The 26,103-nt window shown below is 37.5% G+C and overlaps 1 non-coding gene across 1 annotated transcript; it reads left to right on the forward strand.

The window, feature by feature from the left end:
• Nucleotides 1-18,249: 18,249 nt before the first annotated feature.
• LOC115854345 (U6 spliceosomal RNA) lies at nucleotides 18,250-18,356 on the forward strand. The gene has a single exon (XR_004039969.1). It is a non-coding gene; the product is annotated as a U6 spliceosomal RNA (small nuclear RNA).
• Nucleotides 18,357-26,103: the final 7,747 nt, after the last annotated feature.

A 26,103-nucleotide genomic window follows, 5' to 3' on the forward strand; every position in this document is an offset into this window, starting at 1 on the left:
ATAATTGGAATTCAGTAAACATTTGTTAAAAATAAAGACAGGAACAGTTTGGATAAGTTCAACTTTAATTTCAAGAAAAAAATTTAAGAAGCTTCCAAGAGAGATGGAAAATGTTTGATAGAATGAAAGACTATATAGAGGTTAGAATGGATTTATGAGAAGATATCAGGTCCAACTAATCTGACATAATTCCCTGCTGACATTCTCTGATGAAAATTAATGATTGGAAGATGATGTATTAAGATACTATATACAATTTAACTCAGGCAAAGTGGTGCATTTTATAAAATAGTAGTGAAAAGGGATTTGGGAATCAGTACTAAAACAAAAAGCCAACGAATAGAAATAAATATCAAGTTTTAGGCTATGCCTATACAGGATGAAGATATCAACTATTCCAGTTTGTGTCTTTTTTAAAAAACTCATTTGACTTTTATTTGACTGACTTGACCAAATTGACTTGCTGTTTTGGAGCCATGGAAACAGAGTTGTAATGTGCTATTGGATGAGACAAAATAAATGCAGATGGGCTTGGCTATTTATGGAATTTAAAAAAATGTTTATATTGTTATTTGTGGGATTGACTTGTGTAATACAATTACTCGTTCACATTTCCTTTGAAGTTTCCCCATTTTTTTTTTCAAATGGAGAATTATATTCAGAGTAGGGTAGATTTAAGGAAGATTTGGAAATAGGGAGTTGTCAGTTTCTGCTTATTGTAGGTACCCTGGCCTTTTGGAATTCTGTAAGTCCCTTATTCCTCTTCAGAAGCATCCCCTACTGAAATCATAGTGCATTGGCTCTTCACTGTCTCTCCCACTAGACATAGTAAACTACTTAGAGACTATACCCTATTTATCTTTGCATTACCAGCAATTATCACAGAACCTAGAAGATAGTAGGCACATAGTAATGGCTTAATGCATGAATGAATAATTATTAGAAACCCCCATACTAGTCTTACAACCTAACCCAGTTGCCCAGCGTTCCTTGAAATGTTGGTTTCTCTCTAACCTCTGATATGGTTACTCAGTTCCTGATTCATGGATGAGTTCATGATTGGTATTAGGATTGTCTCCTGAAATTTATCTTGTTTGCTGGGACATTGCCAACTTCCCAGGCCTTGCCAGCCCACTAGCCAGCATGGAACCCAACCACCAGCCCTCAATTGCAGAGCTATTTCAAACTGATCATGTCTCCTGGAAACCATTACAAAACCTTTTGTGTGACCATGATCATTGTCTGAGGGAGGCTCCTGCTTCCATGTTTGTGACTGGAGTCTCAACCAGCTCAGAATTTTTGAATATTGATATCAGTAAAAAATGAGATCCAACTTCCCTGCTGCTTTGGATACTGGAATTTTTACTGCTGGGACCATTTCAGCTCATAGGAGGCTAGTTCTTAGTTTGAGTTTGTCCTGTGGCTCCAGAACAATTTGTCCCTGTGTTCTTCCCTTGTCCCACAAGCAGACAGGCAGATGAGATAACGTTCAAGCTGCTTCAGGCTAAGGTCATCCTGGAATGTAATAGCCTTTTGCATCCCTCTATTCTTATTTCAGCCACCCCTTCTGTCCACAAGAACTTGCTATCCATGCTGCTCTTAGAGACTGAGGGTCTTCCAATGTACACTAAGTTATTGCTCTATTGACTAGAGTTTTCCCCTTGGACCAGTCACCTGCCTCTATTTCATCCCCTCAGGACCATGGTCTCTACATCTACCTCTTGGATTGATCAGGGAAATTGGGCAATAAATATTTAATACATACTGAAAATTTTGTAGGTCTCATGTATTGTATTGAAACACCCCCAAGATAAATAAAAGCATCCCCAGAACTAATTGAACTATGTGGGGTTCTTCTGAATAAAATATGTAGGAACAAGAACAAATGAAAAAAAATGTTGGGCATTGTATAAGCTATTAAATCTATTGATGCATCTGAGTAACATGGTTGATGACTTGTGATAAAACACACATTTTTGTGGAAGATATTTCAAAGAATAGAAGCAGCCCTTTTATTTTTTTTTAGAAAAAAAATTTTTTAATTAATTTATTTTTGGCTGCGTTGGGTCCTCGTTGCTGTGCGTGGGCTTTCTCTACTTGCAGTGAGTGGGTGCTACTCTTCGTTGTGGTACGCCGGCTTCTTATTGTGGTGGCTTCTCTTGTTGCGGAGCACCGGCTCTAGGTGCGCAGGCTTCAGTAGTTGTGGTGCATGGGCTTAGTTGCTCCGTGCCATGTGGGATCTTCCCGGACCAGGGCTCAAACCCGTGTCCCTTCCATTGGCAGGCGGATTCTTAACCACTGTGCCACCAGGGAAGTCCCCTTTTTTTTTTAAATTGAGGAGCAGCCTTTTCATTTGAAAAGGAAAAGATATTTGTGAAATTTGGGCAACTTTAAAAAAGATGTATTCATCATCTGTTGAGGACTTTCTGATAATTGATAATTTGAACTTTTTAAAGAAAAGCAATGCCAGTCAATTAAATTCACATTTATTGCATCCAAACTCTCTTATCCCTGTCCATTCATCTATGTGATACTCACCTTAAGATTTTGGAGGCTACCAAAAAAACCAACCCCTGATAATTTATTTTCTTTTCTGATTATGTTTCCAATGACAGTTATCCCCAACTTGCCCCATTTCCTGCACTATCTCAAACACATTTTACTTCCTTTTCCCTTAGCAGATTATCATTAAGCATTATATTACTGAAGCGATTAAAACCATCTGATAAACTATCTCTATTTAATATTTCTTCACATTTTGACCAAATTTTTCTATTTCTCTAAGATTTTGGAGAAAGAAATATCTCTTCTTGGCAAGGCTAATCCTCTGTTTTTGCATAGAATCTCATCCCCCAGCCTCCAATAAGACAGTGCTACAGAGTCAGGTGCTATATCATTGCATGTATCATCATGTCTCTTATAAAAAATAATCCTTCATTTTCTGTCTTTATCACTTAATATTGCAGTTTTATATCTCTTCCCTTTTATTGCAAAACTCAGTAGACTAGCTTTTGAGTACTGCTTGCTATTCCTTACAATTTTAACCTAGCCCTTCCTTAACCAAGTTCCATTAGCCTTGAATGCTCATCATTCTACTCAAACTGTTTTTTTTCAGGATTGACAATAATCTCTTAATTAGTTCTATGTATTCTTCTTAGGCTTCATCTTCCTCAACCTCCTTGCAATATATGATACAGTTAACCCCCTATCTCTTCTCAGATAGCTCTCTTTGCTTTCATAACACCATACTCTCTAAATCCTCTTTCTACATTAAAAAAAGAATAACAGTTTTATTGATATATCATTCACATACCATATGAATGATTTTTAGCCAATGGAATGTGAATGAAAGTTATGCATGCCAAGACTCTCTCATAGCCACTTGTAAAGCTATTTTTCATGCTATTCCCATTTTTGGCTTGATTGTGAACTAATAAGCCACTATGTTGAAGGTGGTGGAGGCACCAGACGGAAGGAAAAAAGGAAGCAGACTCTCCGAATCACTGGAGAGGAGCCTACTGCCACTATGAAGCACTTTCTTGGACTTAGTGTGGGCAAGAAATACATGCATTTATGTTTAAGCTTTTGTTCACTTTCAGGTTTGTTGTAATAGCAGCTAGTGTAAACTCAACTAACATAAGAATGATAACAGCAACTTATAAATGCTCCATCATCATGTGAAAGTCAGCTGTGCCAACATTCAATATTTTTATATGCCAAATTCATTATTGAAAAACAATGTTTAATTTTCTTTATTACTGTAAGTAAATGTTTTAATATACTAATTTGCCATTTGTATTTATTTTTGTAAATTGCCCAGTTATTTCTTTGTTAATATTTCTCTGAAGGTGTTTGTATGTCCTGATGGATTCTTCACATTTTAAGAATATAGCATTTTATCTGTCATATTGATTACAAATTCTTTTTCACAATTTTTTATTTTGTCATAATTTTTATTTTGGTGTGCTTTGACTTTTAATAATTTTATATAGAAAAAATTCCTTATTAGTTTTCTTTTATATTATTCCTTTATTGTTTCTACCTTTGCTGTCATTTCCCAAAAGTCCTTCCTCATTCTGGAATTATATCCTAGTAGCTTCATAAAATTTTTAAAACATTTAAATCTTTAATCAATCTGGAATTTAATTTAGTATAAAATTCTTTTTGTCTTTAATGTTTGGTCCAAAATCTTACTCATAGTAGGTACTTAATAAATAATTGTTAAATTTAGTTGTCTCCTTTAAAAACTTAATGTTGGATTAGATCAGTGGTTCTTACAGTGTAATCCTTAGACCATTATAATCAGCATCACCTGGGAACTTGTTAGACATGCAGATTATTCAGCCCCACCCTAGACCTTTGGAAGGCCCAGAAATCTGTGGTTTAGCAAGCATCCAGGTGATTCTGCGGCAGGTTAAAGTTCACAGTCCCTGGAATGGAAAATGCATAAGGCTTCTTCCAGCCAAAATTTCTGAGAATTCATGTTTTTCCCTGTTAATGAAGCCCACTGCTGTGGAAACATGATTCTCCTCTTATTTTTTAGCACAGTAGGAAATAGAGAAGAATATGTTCAAAGGCTATCCCTTCTGGGGCCTCCATTCTCCATGCTTCTGTTTGCTTCAGATGCCAATTTCCCAGGAAGCTTTCTCCAGAACATCCCAGCAAATCTTTTCTTCCCATGCAATACATTGCTCTGAATGTTTTCCAGTGCTCTTTCTCTTGCCTGCACTTATTTCTCTTATATCAAAACTGATATTAACCATGTCAAAGATGTGATGGTGAGATTAAGTGCATTTGTGTAGAGGGTCATGGTGAGCAAGGTTTAGGTGACAGGCATAGGGATTCAAGCAAGAGGAATAAGAGAATGTCACCCAGCCATAGACTAGGCCTAGTTATTTCTTTTGAGTGTGTGTGTGTGTGTGTGTGTGTGTGTGTGTGTATGTATTCCTACTTTAAAAAGTCCCAGTATGTGCTGTTGCTTTACTGGAAAACCGGAAATGCCAATCCCATTTCTTGAGGATAAGACATTGCTGCAGGGCTGCTGACCTTGGAGAATTTTCTGACCTGGCAGACAGCGAGGGGAATGCCTAGGGCGTTGCTTTCCCACCAGGCTCTCCTTTGGAGAGGAATGTTAGACCTGACAACTTGATCACTGCTGCAATTTCCGGTGCTCTTAATAGGAAGGAACGTGTGTTTGGGGCTAGAGAGGGAGGGAGGTCCTCGGCAGGCTGAGCGTGCTGATCTTTTCACGCGCTCTACTGTCTCTTCCTCTCTGTTGCTGCAGTTGGGTTTGCTCGCTGTCTCCGACCCAGCGAGCTGATGGGCGCTGCCTGCTGCGCGTGTCAAAGCCGCCTGGTGCAGGCAGCTGCATTCCCTGACTTGACATCTCATCCCTCATCCTTCCTCAGATCTCGTCAACCTACACGGTCTGCTTTGCCAACAGCTGATAGGGAAATGACTGAGGGGAAGGCAGTGACAGCAATAGCTGTTCGGCATTCATTTTCCCTTTGGTTTTTGCTGCACAGAAAATTCCGGGACTGATGAGGTCTGAGCTGCAGAGGAGACGTAGAGGAGCATTGGGTTTGAGGAAGGTGGGACACTCAGACATCTGCCCTTTCTTCTCCTACAATACAATGAAAGTCGGGACAAGTGGTCTCTGGCAATGATTTAATGCCTCCTTTGTTCAGACATTTGTCCATTAACATAGTAGTGTTGACAGATGCATGGAGAGTTGTGTGTTGTCACCAAGACTCAGAGACTATATATTTCTGTTTCCTGCGTATCATTCATAGGACCTTTTATAAATTCAGAGGCAAAACAGGGAATTAGGCTCCTGCTATTATTGGTGTTCTTGCTTCTTCCTTGTTCTCATTACCAAAATGACTTCCCATAGCACCTACTTACACAGCTCAGGGCTGTACAAGGAGAAGAAGGTGGGAACAGATGCCACCCTGCCTCCAGGAGTTTGTAATCCAGGACAAATTGCCCAGATAGAGACAAACCTTATTTCTGTATCCTTTTCTTCTTTGTTACCTGCCATATAGCTTGTCCTTGTGGATGGGGTACACAAACTTTATTCTCAGGCCTACATCCCAGTCTTAGCTTGATCATTCACTAGCTGTGTGACCTTGGTCAACTCATTTAACTCTTCTGAGTCTCTACTTCCTCATTTATAAAATGGGTGCAACAATGAAGCCTGTTACAGGGATGTTGCAAGATTAGGGTTAGTGTTTATAAACTAAGCCTACAGTGAGTGTTCAATTCCTGGTAGTTGCTGATATTTTGGAAAGTGAATCTAATGATATGTGTGTGGCTATCACATTTCTTGTGATGTGTATGGATGGATTCAGAGCCCTGGATGAGTACAAAGAAGTTAAGTTTTAGAAACCTATTACTACAGATTAGTAGTCCCCTCTTCCACTGCCCCATCTATATCCCTTCTCCACAGAATCAGGTTATGAAGCTAGCATAAAATGCTTAAGTTACCTGCATAGATATTGTCCACATGATAGATTCATAACACATTTTATCTGGATAGGTTAGCCTGAACATAACATTTCAGTTAACCAAATTCTGCTTCTGAGTGATTTAAAGATACTGGATTTTGATTAATTCCCCTCAACTAAAGTTAGAAATGGTTACAGTTATTGAGTAATGTAGCTTATGGAGAGGGTTCCATATGGTGGTACCTTTTTCTTTAATTAAAAATCATGACTTTAAATATTATGTTCTTTGCTGCATTTATGTAATAGTTTAACTTGATAATTTGTTCATGTATACTAGGATTCTCCACTATAATTAAATTGAAGAACACTGTTACAGATTAAATGATAATTATGTTTGATCCCTTTGCATGATCAGTTAATATTGGCTGTGTTTATGTTGGATACAGCTCAAATAGGATGACTGATAGGTGAGGTGGGGTTTTTTCACATCGATGTTTCACTAATCCTGTAACTCCATGGGCCAATTTTCCATTACAGTCTCATCAGATAGGTGCTCCTTTGACTTCTTTTCTGAGCAGAAAAACGAGCCTTCTGATGTCTTCATGTTTTTGCCCTCAGCCAGTTATGTAACAGTTTCCTACAGTACTTGCATAGAATTCGTACTTCTCAAAGTCCTTTCACTTGAACTCCATGACACTGACCCCATTTCTAGTTTCCTCCTTGATTCCTCCATATATGAAGAAAAATGCCAACTGCCAAATGATGTGTAGGAAAAGTGGGGATAATTCTTTGGAATGTTAAGCATTTTTCCTTAAGAGTTTGAAGGTCCAGTATATTTTGAAAGCATAGGGCCATTTTTGGAAGAAGAGAAGGAAGATGGAATTCACAGTCTTGGCATTCTTTCACATTCCAGAAGCTGGAGCATGTGTGTGTAGGGGGATTTCTTGGTTATATCAATCATATTCTACCTCCTTTGTTGTTTGACCAATTGATGTATGAATTACCACAACAAGATTATAAGCAACTGGAAGTCAAAGAATCTTTTTTAGAAGTTTATTTGCCTCAAGATGCTTAGCATAGTGTAGGGAAATTAAGTACTCAGTGGTTTCTTGCTGAATGGAATTTAGAGAGACTTTCTGCTTCTCACTGCCTACCTGACATCAGGTTGCTTGAAGTTGGCTCATGGGAACTTGTTCATTATGCCTGCTCCATGGATAGTAAGGCAAATGAGTATAAGAAGGGTCAATGAGATACAAACAGAGTCAGATTGGGATAAATGGACCATGCCCTTTTTTGGTACTTTGTGACTCCAAATTACTTTTAGTAATAGAAGCTCATTAAATTTTCACAAAGTGGTGATGTGAAATCCGCCCCAAAATATGTGAATTGCTTAAAAATAATGTCTCATAGACGTTAAACTGAAAACAAGAAAAATTCCCGAGGCAGAGCTGATGTCTGTTGCATGGTAACATGGGGCCAGTGGAGATCTGTTTCAGGAATGAACATCTTCCTAACCAGAGCTAGAGTCACAGATACGTAAAACTGACAGCCACATACATGCCCAAGAAACATACTTTGATACTGAGATTTGAGAATATTGCTGCAGCCCCTACCACTGTTAATGTTATCACTTGGTGGCTAAAGAGTGTTGAAAAGCAAGGGATTGTGGGAAAAGAGGTAGACCAAGTATTTTAAAATGAACACAATATCTCATTATTAAGTACATTATATCCCTACTTATTGAGATAAATCCTCGTCTTTGAGCCGGGGATGGTCATGGAAATGGTAATTTCTCTTGTCAAATCCTCCTCTTTGAGCCAGGGATGGTCATTGGAAATGGTAATTTCTCTTGTCCAAGTGATTTATTTATTTTGTCCTTCTCCGGTTTCTCTAAGGTAGTCTGGGATAAGCCTGATCACCTGGTAGAAATTGCTTGAAGCAGTTGTTGTGATAAGTCAGGGAGTGAAAGAGGGATGTGCTGACTTCTTGAGTGTTTCGGTGGACTTGGTAGAAAATGGCAACATCTTTGACATGTGATCCTTGGTTTCACCTCTCCTGATGCTTTGTTCATGACTGAAGCTTGGGGTACTTGTTTTCCTGACACAGTTTACCACTGCCTAACTATAGTAGACCTCTCAGGGACATTTCCAAGAAAGGGAAGGCAGACAAATTCTGTCCTTGCATGAAAAAAAGGGTGGTTATGGACATTTGTGTGAAAAGCTGAAATGTGACATGTTTATGACTAAACATACAGGCTGGCAATGCCATCTCCAGGGTGGGAAAGTTTTATTTTGTAATTTCTTTTCTTTTTTTCTTTTGGCTGTGTTTGGTCTTTGTTGCTGCATGTGGGCTTTATCTAGTTGCAACGAGCGAGGGCTACTCTTCGTTGTGGTGTGCTGGCTTCTCATTACGGTGGCTTCTCTTGTTGCGGAGCATGGGCTCTAGGCGCATGGTCTCAGTAGTTGTGGCACACGGGCTTAGTTGCTCCACGACATGTGGCATCTTCCTGGACCAGGGCTCAAACCCGCGTCCCCTGCATTGGCAGGTGGATTCTTAACCACTGTGCCACCAGGGAAGTCCCTATTTTGTAATTTCTATAACTTGAAAGACTTGGTGTTTTTGTCCTCTAAGTTTTAATTTATTGGTGTTTGATATCTGCTTGTAAAATATGGACTTTTGGGGAAGTAGTATTTTGATGCCAACCAACAGATTAAAAACCAGAATTCATAATTTTCTAACTAGAGTCTTAAAAACCCTATAGTTATAGTAACTTGCAGGAACAATGAGGTAACCAAGAACTTTGTGACTTCATAAATGGGGACTATAAATGATGGTTTATGAACCCTATAATATCAGACCCTCTTGTTGGGGTTCCCTTTGGTTTGCTGGTACATCTGTGTGGTACATTTCAGGCATTTGGCAAAACTTAGCTCTTAATCTTAAATATTATCATAATGTACATTAAAAAAATGTTCCTGACTTTGGAACTTGATTATAAGTTCTAAATTTTGATTATACAATATCATTCACTAAAAAATATAATGTTTTTAAAGTTATTCAATTTAAAACATTGTCTCTCACATCTTATGGATTTTTCAAAAAATTAAACTGTTTAACAAAAAAGTATACCTAAAAAGCCTGTTTAGAAGATCACCAATCTCTTATCATTTCACTGAGATTATTTCCCACTATTTCTTGTTAAAATTTATTTTGAGTGCCAGATTTCATCAGATTTTCACCATTTCATGTAAGCCTCTACCACACAAAAGCAATGAACTGATTAATAAATGTTAAACAGTAAATTCATACATGAAAATATAAACCTTTATTGCTAAAGTTAAACAATATTAATACAGTTAGCCTCAAGAAATTCATGTTTCTGCAAGGACTCTATGGGTAATAGGTGTTAAACCATTCACGAGTATATGCTGTAAAGGCCCCCACCAGAGGGGCACAGCAGGTTTTTGAGACTCTCATGTACCTGCTCTGTGGTTGGTTTGATTCTCCAATTTTACCACCTTCTTTCTGAGGCTAGACCTGGAGTTTTCCCTTAATTCCTTGTCTTTACTTCTGATTTAGGCTTCGTGACACGTGTCAGACTTTTAGGATTCCTGTACTGGTCTTTGAGCTGCTGCATCAGCTACCCCTCAGATTGCTAAGGCTAGATTTCTCAAGTCAGCAGGTGTCTGTACCTGAATTCTTTTTTGTCACTGCTTGACTTGACTAAGCTTGGAGTTGGCTGTGCTTTGTGTCCTAGTTTCAGTAAAACTCCATGAGAGCAGGGACTGACCACTTTACAGTAACAGCATAGCAATTTCAGAAATGAGCTATGGAAAGCAGAAGAGGGAGGTTCCAAAGGTATCCTAGAGTGAAAATTTTGGTATAGTCAATAACACCTACACGTTTTCTTAGTCTTTAGTTTAAATATTAGTTGCTGGGTTTACTTAAAGAAAATTGCAGCTTCTTTCCTAATTTTCTTCTAGGCTTTATTTTTATTTTTTTATTTTTAAAATTTATTTGTTTATTTTTGTCTGTGCTGGTCTTTGTTGCTGCACGTGGGCTTTCTCTAGTTGTGGAGAGCGGGGGCTACTCTTCATTGCGGTGCATGGGCTTCTCATTGCTGTGGCTTCTCTTGTTGCAGAGCCCGGGCTCTAGACACGCGGGCTTCAGTAGTTGTGGCTCGCGGGCTCTAGAGCGAAAGCTCAATAGTTGTGGTGCACAGGCTTGGTTGCTCCACAGCATGTGGGATCTTCCTGGACCAGGGCTTGAACCCGTGTCCCCTGCATTAGCAGGCGGATTCTTAACCATTCCGCCACCAGGGAAGTCCTTCTTCTAGGCTTTAATTTGCAGAATGGAATGACATTCTTGCTCTTCACATTTTTGGGAAAGAATGGAATAGAGTGGTTGAATTAAGAAAAAGAAGTAACATTGTGAAGTAACCCAGTGATTTGAAGCTATGTGGCTTTGATTGGAGCCTCATTTAAGAGAGGATGGCTCAGTAAGTAACACAGGCAAATCAAATCAGTGGACATTTTATTAATTTGTCTCATAAAAAAAGAGTCAATCAGTATCATACCTACGGGAATATTCACATAGAATCAGATTCAAATATGATTAATTAAAAGGAATTTCCAAGAGTAGCTCAGCATAATGCCAAATTAAAGAGTGAATGCACCTGAGGAGCTAGACGCACTAAGGGAATTCAGGAAGAAGCTGTGGTTAGTACCAGCAAGAGTCTTGGGGAATGAGACTCAAGGTCAGAGATTAGAATCAAGAAAAGTTGGATAAATTTTACTAGTTCCAAAGAACAATGCTCAAAGAAGACAGAGGCAAAAATCAAGAAAAATCAGAAGAAGATGTATTAAGTGTGTTCTAAGGCTCTGGGGCCTGCTTACATTGATGACCTGGTGGGAGCTACCTAGGATAGCATATGAGACAGAAAGACCTGGAAACCACAGAGGGCCAGGAACCTGGGAGAGAGGTGAAAATGTAGGCAGGAAAGGACTCCAGATTGAAAGCTGAGAGGAATTGAATTAGGTAATAATCTGGCAGGACCAGAAGAAGATGGAAATTTTGGATGGGTATCAATGTTAGTATGTTGAAAAATGTAGGCTGAGGTTTGGGTGAACTCTGGGGTGATCTTGAAGTAATCATGCAGAATAGACACTGAGCATTCACTCTGAGTGAATTTACTAGTTCTGTTCACACATGTGTTTTGTGCATCTGTTGTGTAAGCCACACTAGAGTTGACATTATGGGAAAAAACGGAAGCAAATGAGACATGTCTCTTGTCCTTGTTTTAGTCAGTATGGTCAGGATGTAGCCTGGTACCTCACAGGCACTTACATATTTTTTGACTGTCTTTTTTTGTGTCCTGGTCACAGTTGGGATACTGGAACCAGCTCATACGGCACAAGAGCTGTTTGTTAGCATCTCTTCCCAACTCTATGTGATGACATGTTAGAAGCTTGAAATTGACCATGATGGTAGTATTTTCATCACAGGTGGAATTTTTGGATTAGTGATTATCTAGAGGATATGAATGGCTCTTTATTATTTTTCCTATGAAAAGTGGAAGCATTGTTTTTCTTTCTATCCTTAGAAAGGGTTCCTTTCATAAATGCATGCAAACTGGGTCTTGGCCCACCACCTCTTAGGTTAGACATTCAGGGTCATTTTATATCTGCAATTTCAGATGCACTAATTTGCTAACTTTGAGATTAGAGCAGGAATAACCTCAGTGCTCTGTTAATGCCAATTACCTCTGAAACAGCCAGACTAAAGACAGATAAGAGTCCCCTGATGACTGATTAAAATATGGTATCCTGAAAATTAAATGTCTAGTTTGAGCACAGATGTAGCACAAAGATTTGTTATCTGAATTGACTCAGATTGAATGCTAACATTGGGAAAACTCACAAGGAATAATATAATTGTTATACTCCCCCAGTAGGAATAAAAAAGAAAGAACTTCATACTTCTGGGACATGTTAAAGTCAAGAAAATTGGGATTGAAATCTTGTGATGAGCTTTTAAGTCATAAAACTTACTAATAAGAGGGCAGAAGTCAAAATAGCAGAACTAAGGATGTAATTAAAATTTCTGTGATGATACCCCCTTAGTCTAATGTTACCATTTGATTTGTGCTTTTCAAATAGTGTTATTTATAACTCACAATTTTCATAAGAGAGCAAAAGAACTTTCTGTGGTGGGCTCATTTCGTTTTGGTCAATGCTTCTGTCTCCTGGTGCCATCTAGAATTTGGATAAGGACCTATTTTTAAGGCATAAAATTGGAAAAGATTTCAAGAGATTAGAAAATGATTGATCTAATGGAATTGATCAGACTTGGCAGCAGGCTTTAAACATCCAGTTTCTGTTTTAATTAATGAAATATCAACATATGGATAATGTTGAGGAATGGAATAAAGAATCAGGAAAGGAATATTTGAATTGTCACTTGTTTAAGCTATATCATAAATGCTAAAATGTAGGAAATAGCTGCATTCCTCGAAGGTTATAAAAATATCAAATGAATTTATTTTTTAAATTAACATTGTATTTTAAATTATTTGTTTATTTTTATTGAAGTATAGTTGATTTACAATATTTACAGTATTATATTAGTTTCAGGTGTATAACATGATTCAAAATTTTTATAGATTTACTCCATTTAAAGTTACTATAAAATATTGGCTATATTCCCTGTGCTGTACAATATATCCTTGTAGCTTATTTATTTTACACATAGGAGTTTGTACCTGTTAGTTCCTTACCCCTATCTTACCCCTTCCTATCCTCTCCCCACTGATAACCACTAGTTTGTTCTTTATATCAGGGAGTCTGTTTCAGAGTATAGTTTGCTCCTGTTCATTACCTAGAGGTCAAATCTGTCTCCTTTAGATCACAGGTTTACTTTAATTATAGCCCCAGGTAGTTTTCACCTACAGGTTTTTTTTTTTTTTTTCAGGCTGCTCTCACAGTTATTGGACCCTCATTCCAGTCTCAGCTTTAAGCAGTGAGGCTTAGTTTGGTCTATCACTCATGAGGCACTTCTGTTCTTTTATTCACCAGAATCTAAGACAACTGGCTACTTCTGCTAATTTCTACTCCTGAACTCTGAAGCACCAGAAATTCTTTAATATATTATATTTATATAATATGCAAAATTTTGTGTATTATATGGAATCATATATATATGAATCTGTAGCACTTAGCTTCTAGCAGAGTGCATGACATTAAGTAGCCACATATTAAATACTTATAAGGTTGAAGTTGATTGACTATATTATGAACTTGGTTACTAAGTTATCATAGTAAAATTTTAAAAATTTTACCAATGAGCTTTTTCCAAATGAGGTTTTCTTTGTTAAGCATTGTAATTCTGTGTTTAGCTAAAATTATACTGAAGCAAGTTTATTTTCATGAAAATAATGTACTTTTATGTTGGCAATCCAAACTCCATTCTTTGGCTTTAAATGAATCAAAATGATTGTACTAGGTTTTCAAGATCTTAAACAAGGTCTGAAAGAATCAACAAAGATACTAAATAGCACACTTACAGGATAAAATTTCCTTTTGGGAAAATAAAATAAAAATTATTTTTTTAAGGAAGTCATCTGATAATTTTACACTAATGTGTTCATAGTTGGTGATCAAACTTGTGGAAATATTCTGGAAACCTCAAAAATATGGTAAACAACATACTATTTATCTGAAAGTTAAGGGAGGTCATGTCAGAAAAAGAAAATACTTGTGAAGCCATAAGCTTTGCATTGCACATAGAGTTGCTCTTAATGGTCTAATATTAATTTAAAGCAAATTTAATTTAAACTTTGAACATATGGACTGTTATTTAATAAATTTTAGAAAAAATAGATTAAAAGAATTGAGGAAAGGAAGGTAGTGGGAGATAAGGAAGCTCATAATAGCCTTTGACTCTCAAAAATAATTTGTGGTGCATGTTTTTATGTTAAATGAATGAAACAATGGAAACAACATGTTTATATTGATACTATCAGAAAAAGAGCAAGTGCTTCCAATACAATCACAAATACAGAATAGTCAATTAGAAACTCCATATGCTGAGAGTCATGAGAACATCACTGTATTAAAACCAAGTGTGCTATCATATTTGCTTTCTGAGACTGCCATAACAATTAAACACAAATTTGGTGACTTAAAAGGGCAGTTTATTTTCTCACAGTTCTGGAGGCCGGAAGTTGGGCAGGGCTGAACTCCCTTTAGAGCCGCTAGGAGAGATTCTGTTCCTTGCCTCTTTCAGCTTCTAGTGCCTGTTGGCATTCCTTGGGTTGTGGCTGCATCATTTCACATCACCTCCTTCTCTGTGTGTCTCTAAACTCCATCTGCCTCTCTCATAAGAATACTTGTGATGGCATTTGGTGTTTACCCAGATAATACAGGATAATCTCCTTTTTTCAAGATTCTTAACTTAGTCACACCTTTTGCCCTATAAAGTAATATTCACTCTTTTGCCGTGTAAGGTACTATTCACAGATTCTAGGGATTAGGATGTTGTATTGATTTTCTAGTACTGCCATTACAAAATACCACAGATTTGGTAACTTAAACAATAAAAGTTTATTGTTTCACAGTCCCGGAGGCTAGCAGCCTGAGATCAAGGTGTTGGCAGGTTTGATGTCTCCCAAGTCTCCCTCTTTGGCTTGTAGACTACCCCCTTCTCATTGTGTCCTCATGTGTTCTTTCCTCTCTGCACATGTGTCCCTGGTGTCTCTTTGTGTGTCCAAATTTCCTTTTCTTATAAGGACACTAGTTAGTTTGGCTCACCCTAAAGGCCTCATTTTAACTTAATTTCCTCCTTAAAGACCTTTTCTCCACATACAGTCACATTCTGACATACTGGGAGTTAAGGCTTCAACGTGTTAATGTGGGGGGCACAATTCAGCCCATGCCATACATGAACATATATTTTTTGGGCCACCATTCAGCCCATTACAAATATGTAACTTTTGATTGAAATCATAAGGGAAGAAAGCTAAATATAATTTATTATGCTCCATTCACCAATGCAGACAAATGTAATACATTTATGAGGTAGTCTCATTAATATAGTTAAAATTTCATGGATAAATAACTCTATCAGGAGCTTCTGACAATTAACTAGAAAAATCACACAGAACAGTCATTTCTCAATGAGGCAAGATTAAATGTTAGCATATTGCAAAATCTCACACTGATATTTATTTGGGAATATAAAGAAAGTTTCCCCTTTCATTTATGGATTTATAGATACACTTGTGAAGATTACAATAGAAAAGAATTCTCCCTTGGCTAAAGGAAAACATGTAACTTAAGTTGAGGTGTAATTTATACTATATGCTGCAATTGCCTGAATTTAATGAGAAAATAAAGTAAATTCCAATACACTTTCCTGGGAATCATTCCAGCTTTCAATTATCTGTTGCATTGGATGCCAGGAAGTGGCTGTTCATAGAAAGATGGCCCAAAGTCCACATCTACACACACAAGTAGGTTGCTTTCATAGTAGCATTATCTTTGATTACAAAGAAAGTGAACTGATGTTATTATATATATTTGCAGAGATATATCATGCAGGTACCATGTACATGCAACCGGGACACCTAAGAACATAAAAATTACAAATATAAAAAAATCATACCAATATAGCAGAAGGAGTAACACTCCCAAACTCATTCTATGAGACCACCATCACCCTGATACCAAAACCAGACAAAGATGTCACAAAGACAGAAAACTACAGGCCAATATCACTGATGAACATAGATGCAAAAATCATCAACAAAATACTAGCAAACAGAATCCAACAGCACAGATCCAACAGATCCAATCCAAAGGATCATATACCATGATCAAGTGGGGTTTATCCCTGGAATGCAAGGATTCTTCAATATATGCAAATCATCAATGTGATACACCATATTAACAAATTGAAGGAGAAAAACCATATGATCATCTCAATAGATGCAGAAAAAGCTTTCGACAAAATTCAACACCAATTTATGATAAAAACCTTCCAGAAAGTATGCATAGAGGGAACTTACCTCAACATAATAAAGGCCATATATGACAAACCCACAGCCAACATCGTCCTCAATGGTGAAAAACTGAAACCATTTTCACTAAGATCAGGAACAAGACAAGGTTGCCCACTCTCACCACTCTTATTCAACATAGTTTTGGAAGTTTTAACCACAGCAGTAAGAGAAGAAAAAGAAATAAAAGGAATCCAAATCAGAAAAGAAGAAGTAAAGCTGTCACTGTTTGCAGATGACATGATACTATACATGGAGAATCCTAAAGACTGTACCAGAAAACTCATAGTCAATGAATTTGGTAAAGTGGCATATACAAAATTAATGTACAGAAATCTCTTGCATTCCTATACACTAATGATGAAAAGTCTGAAAGAGAAATTAAGGAAACACTCCCATTTACCATTGCAACAAAAAGAATGAAATACCTAGGAATAAATCTACCTAAGGAGACAAAAGACCTGTATGCAGAAAACTATAAGACACTGATGAAAGAAACTAAAGATGATACAAACAGATGGAGAGATATACCATGTTCTTGGATTGGAAGAATCAACATTGTGAAAATGACTATACTACCCAAAGCAATCTACAGATTCAATGCAATCCCTGTCAAACTACCACTGGCATTTTTCACAGAACTAGAACAAAAAGTTTCACAATTTGTATGGAAACACAAAAGACCCCGAATAGCCAAAGCAATCTTGAGAAAGAAAAATGGAGCTGGAGGAATCAGGCTCCCTGACTTCACGCTATACTACAAAGCTTCAGTAATCAAGACAGTATGGTACTGACACAAAAACAGAAACACAGATCAATGGAACAGGATAGAAAGCCCAGAGATAAACCCATGCACATATGGTCACCTTATTTTTGATAAAGGAGGCATGGAGAAGAGATAGCCTCTTCAATAAGTGGTGCTGGGAAAACTGGACAGCTACATGTAACAGAATGAAATTAGAACACTCCCTAACACCATACACAAAAATAAATGCAAAATGGAGTAAAGACCTAAATGTAAGGCCAGACACCATCAATCTCTTAGAGGAAAACATAGGCAGAACATTCTATGACATAAATCACAGCAAGATCCTTTTTGACCCACCTTCTAGAGAAATGGAAAAAAAACCAAAAATAAACAAATGGGACCTAATGAAACTGCAAAGCTTTTGCACAGCAAAGGAAACCATAAACAAGACCAAAAGACAACCCTCAGAATGGGAGAAAATATTTGCAAATGAAGCAACTGACAAAGGATTAATCTCCAAAATTTACAAGCAGCTCGTGCAGCTCAATAACAAAAAAACAAACAACCCAATCCAAAAATGGGCAGAAGACCTAAATAGACATTTCTCCAAAGAAGATATACAGATGGCCAACAAACACATGAAAGAATGCTCAACATCATTAATCATTAGAGAAATGCAAATCAGAACTACAATGAGATACCATCTCACACCGGTCAGAATGGCCATCATCAAAACATCCAGAAACAATGAATGCTGGAGAGGGTGTGGAGAAAAGGGAACCCTCTTGCTCTGTTGGTGGGAATGTAAATTGATACAGCCACTATGAAGAATAGTATGGAGGTTCCTTAAAAAACTAAAAATAGAACTGTCCGGAGCATTTTAAAACCACATATATTGCCATTGCAGTTTAGTTACTAAATTCAAGATTTTGATACTGAATTCAAGACATTAAAAATGTCATCTTTTAATGTTTTTATATTGTGCCAATCAATACCAGTTAGTGCTTGCTTTGGCAGCACATATACTAAAATTGGAACCATACAGAGAAGATTAGCGTGACCCTTGTGCAAGGATGGCACACAAATTCGTGAAGTGTTCCATGTTTTTTTAACAATAGCCAGGTCATGGAAGCAACCTAAATGTCCATCAACAGAGGAATGGATAAAGAAGATGTAGTACATATATACAATGGAATATTACTCAGTCATAAAAAGGAATGAAATTGGGTCATTTGTAGAGACATGGATGGACCTAGAGACTGTCATACAGACTGAAGTAAGTCAGAGAAAAACAAATATCATATATTAACACATATATGTGGAATCTGAAAAAATTGGTATAGATGATCTTATTTACAAAGTAGAAACAGAGACACAGATGTAGAGAACAAACCTATGGATACCAAGGGGGAAGGAGGAATGGGATGAACTGGGAGATTGAGATTGACATATATACACTATTGATTCTATGTATAAAATGGATAACTAATGAGAACCTGTGTAGCACAGGGAACTCTACTCAGTGCTCTGTGGTGACCTAAATGAGAAGGAAATCCAAAAAAGAGGCGATATATGTGTGTGTGAATAGCTGATTCACTTTGCTGTACAGTGTGAACTAACACAATATTTCAGAGCAACTATACTCCAATTAAAAAAATCAATACCATTTAAAATTTTAACTTGTATGTCTAACATATTGGTTATCTTTTTTAGTTTTGTGCTTGTTAAATTTGAAAAGCACACTTTCCTACTCTTTGCATAGGTCACTGCAAAAAATATTGACCAGAATTAGACCAAGGGTAGTTACCCTGTTAGAGATTTACTTTAGGTAGTACTGCATCATTCATCAATATTATTAACATGCAATTATTTAAATAGTGGCTAATCTGGGTACCATACAGTTAGTTGTATCAGCTCTGGTTTTGAGATAATGAGATTTTATGCTCTGGCCTCTGGTCTGAGGCTAGTACAGAAAGAGGTCTATTTGTGTTATTCTTTCTCAAAATAGAAGACCTGGAACCAAAAAACACAACCACTTTAATGCCACAGCAAATTGTGAAAAGTCTAGTTAGTTTCACACATCTTTACCTGTGACTTTCTAAAATCAAATTAGGAAGAAGGCAAGGGCAAATGTAGTACAATTTTAGTTTATAAAAAATGGTTAAAAATTTGAAAAAGCAGGCATATTTTCTCTACCATAATAATTATGGGAAAATCTCTCTTACTAGTAATGTCTCAAAATTTGCTTCTTAAACCATTCAAGAAGATTATTTTTATACCTGCCTTCTGGAGTGATTTATTTTTGAAGGGTGGTAAATTGTATATTTACGTGTTTGTTACCCGAACAATGAACAGTTTCTCCACATTGTGTTTTGCTGCCAAATTAATTTATTTAGTAATAGATAAACTTTCTGTGTCAATTAGGAATCCTGGTTGAAGGATCAGACCCTGGCTGGGGAATTTACTGGAATGATACTAGTGGGGAGGGAAATATTCATGAGAAGGGGCAGGTGGTAGGTAGGTAGGGGTGCTGTCTAAAGAGTCAGGGGCATAGCAAGCTGTCCACAGCCAGAGTGACCAGAAGCAGCCATGAATGACCGCCAACTGCACCTCTGTCTTCTCACCCTCCTCGGGATGGAATTCAGTGTCTTGAGAGTTGGCTTCTGATTGGCCAAGCTTACATCATGAGCTTTCTCCCAGCTATATCCTGGAGAAGAATCTGTTCCTCTTTTCTTTCATAGTGAAGCCCGATTGTATTAATTTTCCAGGGCTGCAGTAACAAAATACCACAGACTGCGTGGCTTAAGCAACGGAAATTTATTTTCTTGCAGTTCTAGAGGCTAGAAATCCAACATTGAGGTGTCAGGAGGGTTGGTTCCTTCTGAGGGCTGTGACGAGAGAATCTTTTCCAGGCCTCTTTTCTTGGTTTGTAGATGGCCAGCTTCTCCATGTATCTTCACTTAGTCTCCCCTCTCTATGTGTCTGTGTCTAAATGTCCTCTTACAAAGACAGCATTCATATTGGATTAGGGCTCACTCTAATGATGCTATTTTAATTTATATCTTTAAAGACCCTATCTCCAAATATAGTTACATTCTAAAGTACTAGAAATTAAGACATCAACACATGAATTTGTGTGGGCGTGTGTCGGAGGGGCACAATTCAGCTTATAACACTGGCATTGCTCTTCCATTGACACAGTACAATGTGCAACTTACCCCGAACAAAAACTGGGTTGTTCTTACAAAGAGGGATGGCTTCGGAGCAGCTAAAAAATGGTAAACATCATTCTACGTTTTTTTTTTGTAACCATATTTATGGAAATTAATTTTTATTCCTTTAAATTGCAAGAAAATACTATGTACAGAAAACCTGAAAATCTAAAAAAAATCAACCACATGTAATATTCAAGGTTGGTAAGGGTACAAGAAAATGAACATGTCCTCTCTACTGGTGGGAATGCAGGCTTTTATATGCCTTGCTATCATTCTACTTTTATACACTGCTGAAGTGGAGTTGTGTCACTTAAACCTCTCTTCAAGAAAAAATTTGCTGTTCAGGTGCAATAAGTGCAGTTAGCAATTTCCTGCTGTTATTGGCTTCAGCTTTCAAGCTATGGCTCTGCTCTTTTCGGGTAGCCTCCAGCCAATGAGTGAGCATGGCAGGGGGTACTAGGGCCTGGCCATTTCTGTCCAATCCTGACCTCCTCTAATAGGCACTCTTTGCTTCGGAGCTGCCTTTTAGTTTGTCTAAGACTTGGTCAAATCTACATAGTGATCTGAGCTTTGTTTTCTCGCTGTCTTTATTTTTCATAATTCTTTGTTACTCCGTTCATGGGTTTGCAAATCTTTGTGCTTTTCAGTGATGTAAACCTTGTGGTTTTAATGTAATATTTGTTTTCTTTCATTATCTTATCCTTAATGACATCATGGAAATTTTGTTGTATATTTTTCTGAAATCGGTTAAGTTATATTATTGGCAGTTCACTATCTTCAAGCCTAATTTGGGACTCCTTAAATTAGTGACTCATTTAAGGCCCAGATAGAAAGTAGGGGAGAGAGATAGAGATAGAAAACAGGGAGATGTCTCCCTCTGAGTATTTGTATGGTAGAATATAAAACTGAGGGACTATTGGTGACCGTGGTCTGTGCTATGAACTTACGAGCAGAAGAAGGACTGAAGTTAGAAGAGTCAAGCAGAGAGAGAAAAGTAGACTGAGAGAGGGAGAGTCTGTTCTGGCTCCTTACAGAAGGACTAAAGGACTCTTTGGTCCGGTCAGGGATAGGGCATCCGGTCCCAGCTCCATTTCTGAGTCTAGGCTGATCTTCACTCTGGCTTTGGTGCAACCCTCTAGAAGTCTTCTAATGAATTCCCTTGACTTTGCATCTATTAGTTTAAATTGGGTTGCCATGTTTTGCAACTCAGAAAGTTCTCTCTATCACAGAGCGTCAGCACTTTGCATAACATAATAGGCACTCAGAAAATTTTAGTAAAATCTACACGTTGTTGCATTTTTTAGGTCTTTCAACTATGTCTTCTTGGTGGTCACAAAACTTCTTTTATTGTTTGAATTTATACAGTCTGAAGCTATAGATATGTGATAATGCTAAGCGCAGTGTTCTGCAATCTGTTGTCACTTATGAAATATTACTTAGCAAAAATAATAACAGGGATGGGGGAGAGAGACTATTGGACTACTATTGGACTAAAGGAAAAAATTTCCTCTTCATTAAAGAATTAGATTTTAGGTAAAGAATTTTTGTTTATCTGAAGAGTTCATTTTCCAGTTATTCTTTGGTAGGGCAAGGTTTTAGGTTTACAGTGGGGCAGGGGAACTAGACAGAAACAGCTTCCCTAACTGAGCTCTGAATCTGTACATAGACCAGCAGAGAAATTGTCAATGGAGTTGACAATTGTCAATGGAGTTCAAACTATCTGAGAAGAAGGGTGGCATTCTTTTATTTGGATGTGGTCCCTAGGTCACCTGAGAACATGGGTTTCTTCATGTAGTCCCAAAATGGGACGTAATATTCTGCAGAGAACGCTAGAGGCAAAAATTCAGAGGAATTAAAATTGGTAGACGTGGATGAGTCTGTTCTTAAAATGATCTAATGGTCCATATATACTGAAACCTAGGTCTCTGAGGATAAAAGTGCTTAGTTTGACCTCAGACACCATGAGAGCATCTTCTGTCCTAGGTAGCAATCCAGGGTATCTTTCCTTCCCTAGCCAATATCAGGCTAGATTTCCTCTTCACTAAGAGATGAGCTTTGATTTTCGCCCTGCTTTTTCCAGGTGTTTCACACTCATATGCTGATCTGGAGCCTTCATGTTGATCCCTGAGGGCAGGCCTCATCTTGAATATGATTTAGGGGATTGACTGGAAGTCCATGCTCTGACCATAGGTCTTGGAGTCACCTTCCAAGTTCTCTGAGATGGCTCCTCAGCATCTTGGCAGCAACATCTTATCCTTTTTAATCTTGTCACTCTGTGCAACGAGGCATAGGGGTCCTGAACTTGTTCTCCTGATCATTTTGTTGCCATTAGGAAATGAGTGAGCTCTGCCTTTCTGCCTTTTTTCAGCTGTTGTTTTTAATGATTCCCGACTTCCTCTCTGATCCTGGAACCTGTGAGTGGAAAATGTAAGACTATGAAGAATAGAAGCTGGTGGTGTTTTCCAAGTGCATATGCAGGCTGTATTTCATCTATTAATTCATGATGATGGTGCCCACAAGGGCCAGAGGGATCCTCATATCATCTCCAAGCCCTTTTAACAGCTGACAAAAACCAGATCTTATAATTAACAAAGAAGATAGGGTTTTCCATATATAGCCCATGCAGCTCATACCCAGGGCCTGTGAGATTTCTGATGGAATTCTCTCTCAATTATTATAATGAAGCTACATGGTTAATGCTGTCACTTGGACATTGATAGAAAAAAATGTGTGCTTGACTAGGCTCTTAAGTGTAATGTCTAAGACAAGATAATTGCAAGCACATCTTACTAATTCTTGATTACCTATTAATGGAAGAGAACAAGTAGATGGTTTATTTTGGAAGAAAGTGAGTAACACATCATTCTGCAGTGCCAATAGCTCATACAAGCAATGGGAAAGAGTGGTGGACACAGGGCTTTGGAGATCCTTTCCTCTGACTTTCAGTGCCAGTTCTGACCCTTTCTGATGGTGTGACTCAACCCCTCTAAACTGGTGATAGTCTTACCTATCTCATAAGGTTTTTTTGCTAGAATTACATATGATAATACCTATAATTTAAAAATATTTATAGTATTACATTATAAATCCAAATATTTGTAAAAACATCTTGCATATTGTTTGGTGCCTGATAGAGGGTAATTTATTCATAAAAACTTCTTGAGCACCTACACTATATACAGGCAGTTTGCTAGTGCAGGGGATGAGAGGACAGATAAGTCACAGTTCTTGCTTCCAGAAGGTTACAGTCTAATCAGAGAGAAAGATATATAAACAGACATTTTTAGTGCAATGTGGTGAGGGCAATCACAGAGAAAGACATAAGGAAGTTAGAAGCACAGATGAGAGACGTGTAACAAGGCTGGAGGTGGAGGTGGGATCAGGGAAGTCTCTGGGAATAAATGCCTGAGCTGATAGTGAGCCAGAAAATAATGAATAAAGATGAGATATATCCATTTTCAAGATGATATCACATTCAATATTATATGAGTTTACTTTTTATTTTCTTTAATTCACATTGAATCACCAACATTTTTCATATTTTTGGTCAATTATTGGTGGTTCCAGGACTCAATTTGTTGGTGTTAGGGAAGGAGGAACGAAATTTATGGACCATTGTGGGTTTATAATTGCATATTAAAATTCTTCACATTGGTCTTTAAAAGACCAGCCAAAAGACTAAGAAGAAAAAAATAAGACTAGAAAGACATTAAAAGTGGGAAATATCAGGTGTTATGAAATTAGACTCTGGGAAGTATAAACTGGAGGGAAAATTAAGGCAGTAAATATTACTGGTATGTCCACATACCAGTAATCTTGCTTTCTTGGGGTGGAAGCTGCCTAGCAACAGAGGCACCACTAGGCCCACTCTCCACAACTGGTCAGCCGTTTAAGGCTGGAGTTGTTGAGATCAGGGGTTACAGTTTAGGCCCTCCCTGGTTTAGAGCAGTTTACGGATTATTTAAAACTAAGTGCTTTAAAGTCCTGGGACACGCAGGACCCAGAAGACTCAAGGCAGAGAGCTCTGGGAGTTGGTTAATAGTATGCAGCTTTGTTGCCAGTTAAATAGATTTTTGTGGACTAACCTTGGAACTTTACCATCTTTATAACTTTTGACAATGGGTAAATTCATTCTAACTACCAACAGGCGTTCAGAACACAATCCAGCCATAAGATAGAGTAACTTAACCATGTCTTTTTCAGGCCTTGAGGTAAGTCTATGGAAGTCTGGAGTTTGTACCTAAAATTCGTAAATGCCATTTAGTGATTGTTTCTTCATTTTTGTGCTCTGTTGTTAATACATTTCCTGAGTATTGCATCTCTAGAATCCTCTCAATGCCTTTTCAATTAACAATTTGGTTGAATAAAAAATCAAGTAGCATTTATGGGATTAAGTGTATAGGGCATTTTGCTGAGTAGGTTTATAAAATAGAGTTCTGAATTTCAAGATGCTTGCACCATAATATCATTCCAAGAACAAACCAACCCTTGGGCCAGGCCTTCAGGAAATCCAAACATCTGGATTAAAAAATATGTCAGGAACAATCAATCATCCAGTTTTGTCAACATGATGCCAAAGACCTAGATTATTGAAAAGATTTCCAATCAGATGTTATATAGTCTGTGGATGTACCTAGAATCAAAACTAAAAACACACACCAAGGAATAACATGCATCAACAGTTTTCCATTTGAGCCCATTGCATACATTTTTGCTTTTTGAGCTGGAACAAGGAGAAAGTTAAGTTCAGAATTTATGCAGATGATGGAGGTTTTTTTCCTTACAGTGACCTGTAAGATAGTCATTAAAGAATAACTAAAGAATATTTAAATAGTATGTTGAAAACATACTAGGTGTTAGCAGAAAGCAATATAGAATTTTGGCGGACTCTATGTAGACTGTTTATTTGGGATTGTACAAACTGAGAATCATTTAGTCTTTTACAGGAAACAAATGGAATTTTTTGGTGTTGTTTTAGTTTAAAAAAACTCTATTTTCGAAATGTTTTAAAATGTATTTATTTTATAATAAAGCAAAAATACTTTTAAGTGCTAACAGCTACCATTTATTGAGCACTTACTAAGTGGCTTGCTCTGTACTAAGGACATTTCCTGAAATAAACTCAGGAAATATGTACTGTTGTTATCCTTCTCTTCCAGATTAGAAAACTGAGGCACTGAGAAGTTCAATAATTACTCAAGACTTCACAACTCTTAGATAGTAGAGTTGGGATTTGAAGTCAGGCAGTTCATCTCCAGAGTCTGCCTTATCCACTCAAGTAGACTGTATTCTAGCAGCCCTGCCCTGGGAATCTGGGGCAAATCTGAAGTAGGTTAACAAGGTCTTCAATAGAACAACTGGCAACAACAATGGCAATAATAATGGTAAATAAATATTGAGGACTTAATATGTTATAGTGATTTTATCTTTATCTCTAATTTTTAATACTCCTCTTACATTAATACATTGTACAGATAAGGACGCTGCAATGTGGAGAGGTTGGGTAATGACCAATATCACCATGTTCTTACGTGGTGGAGCCAGGAGTGATTCCTGGTCCGGGGTCAGATTATTAAAACACGAGGCTCGTGTCTTCACTCCCTGCAGTTGTCACAGTGTTTTGGGGTCCTCTGTGATGCA

This window comes from Globicephala melas, chromosome 12 (assembly GCF_963455315.2).
Source record: "Globicephala melas chromosome 12, mGloMel1.2, whole genome shotgun sequence".
Lineage (NCBI taxonomy): Eukaryota > Metazoa > Chordata > Mammalia > Artiodactyla > Delphinidae > Globicephala > Globicephala melas.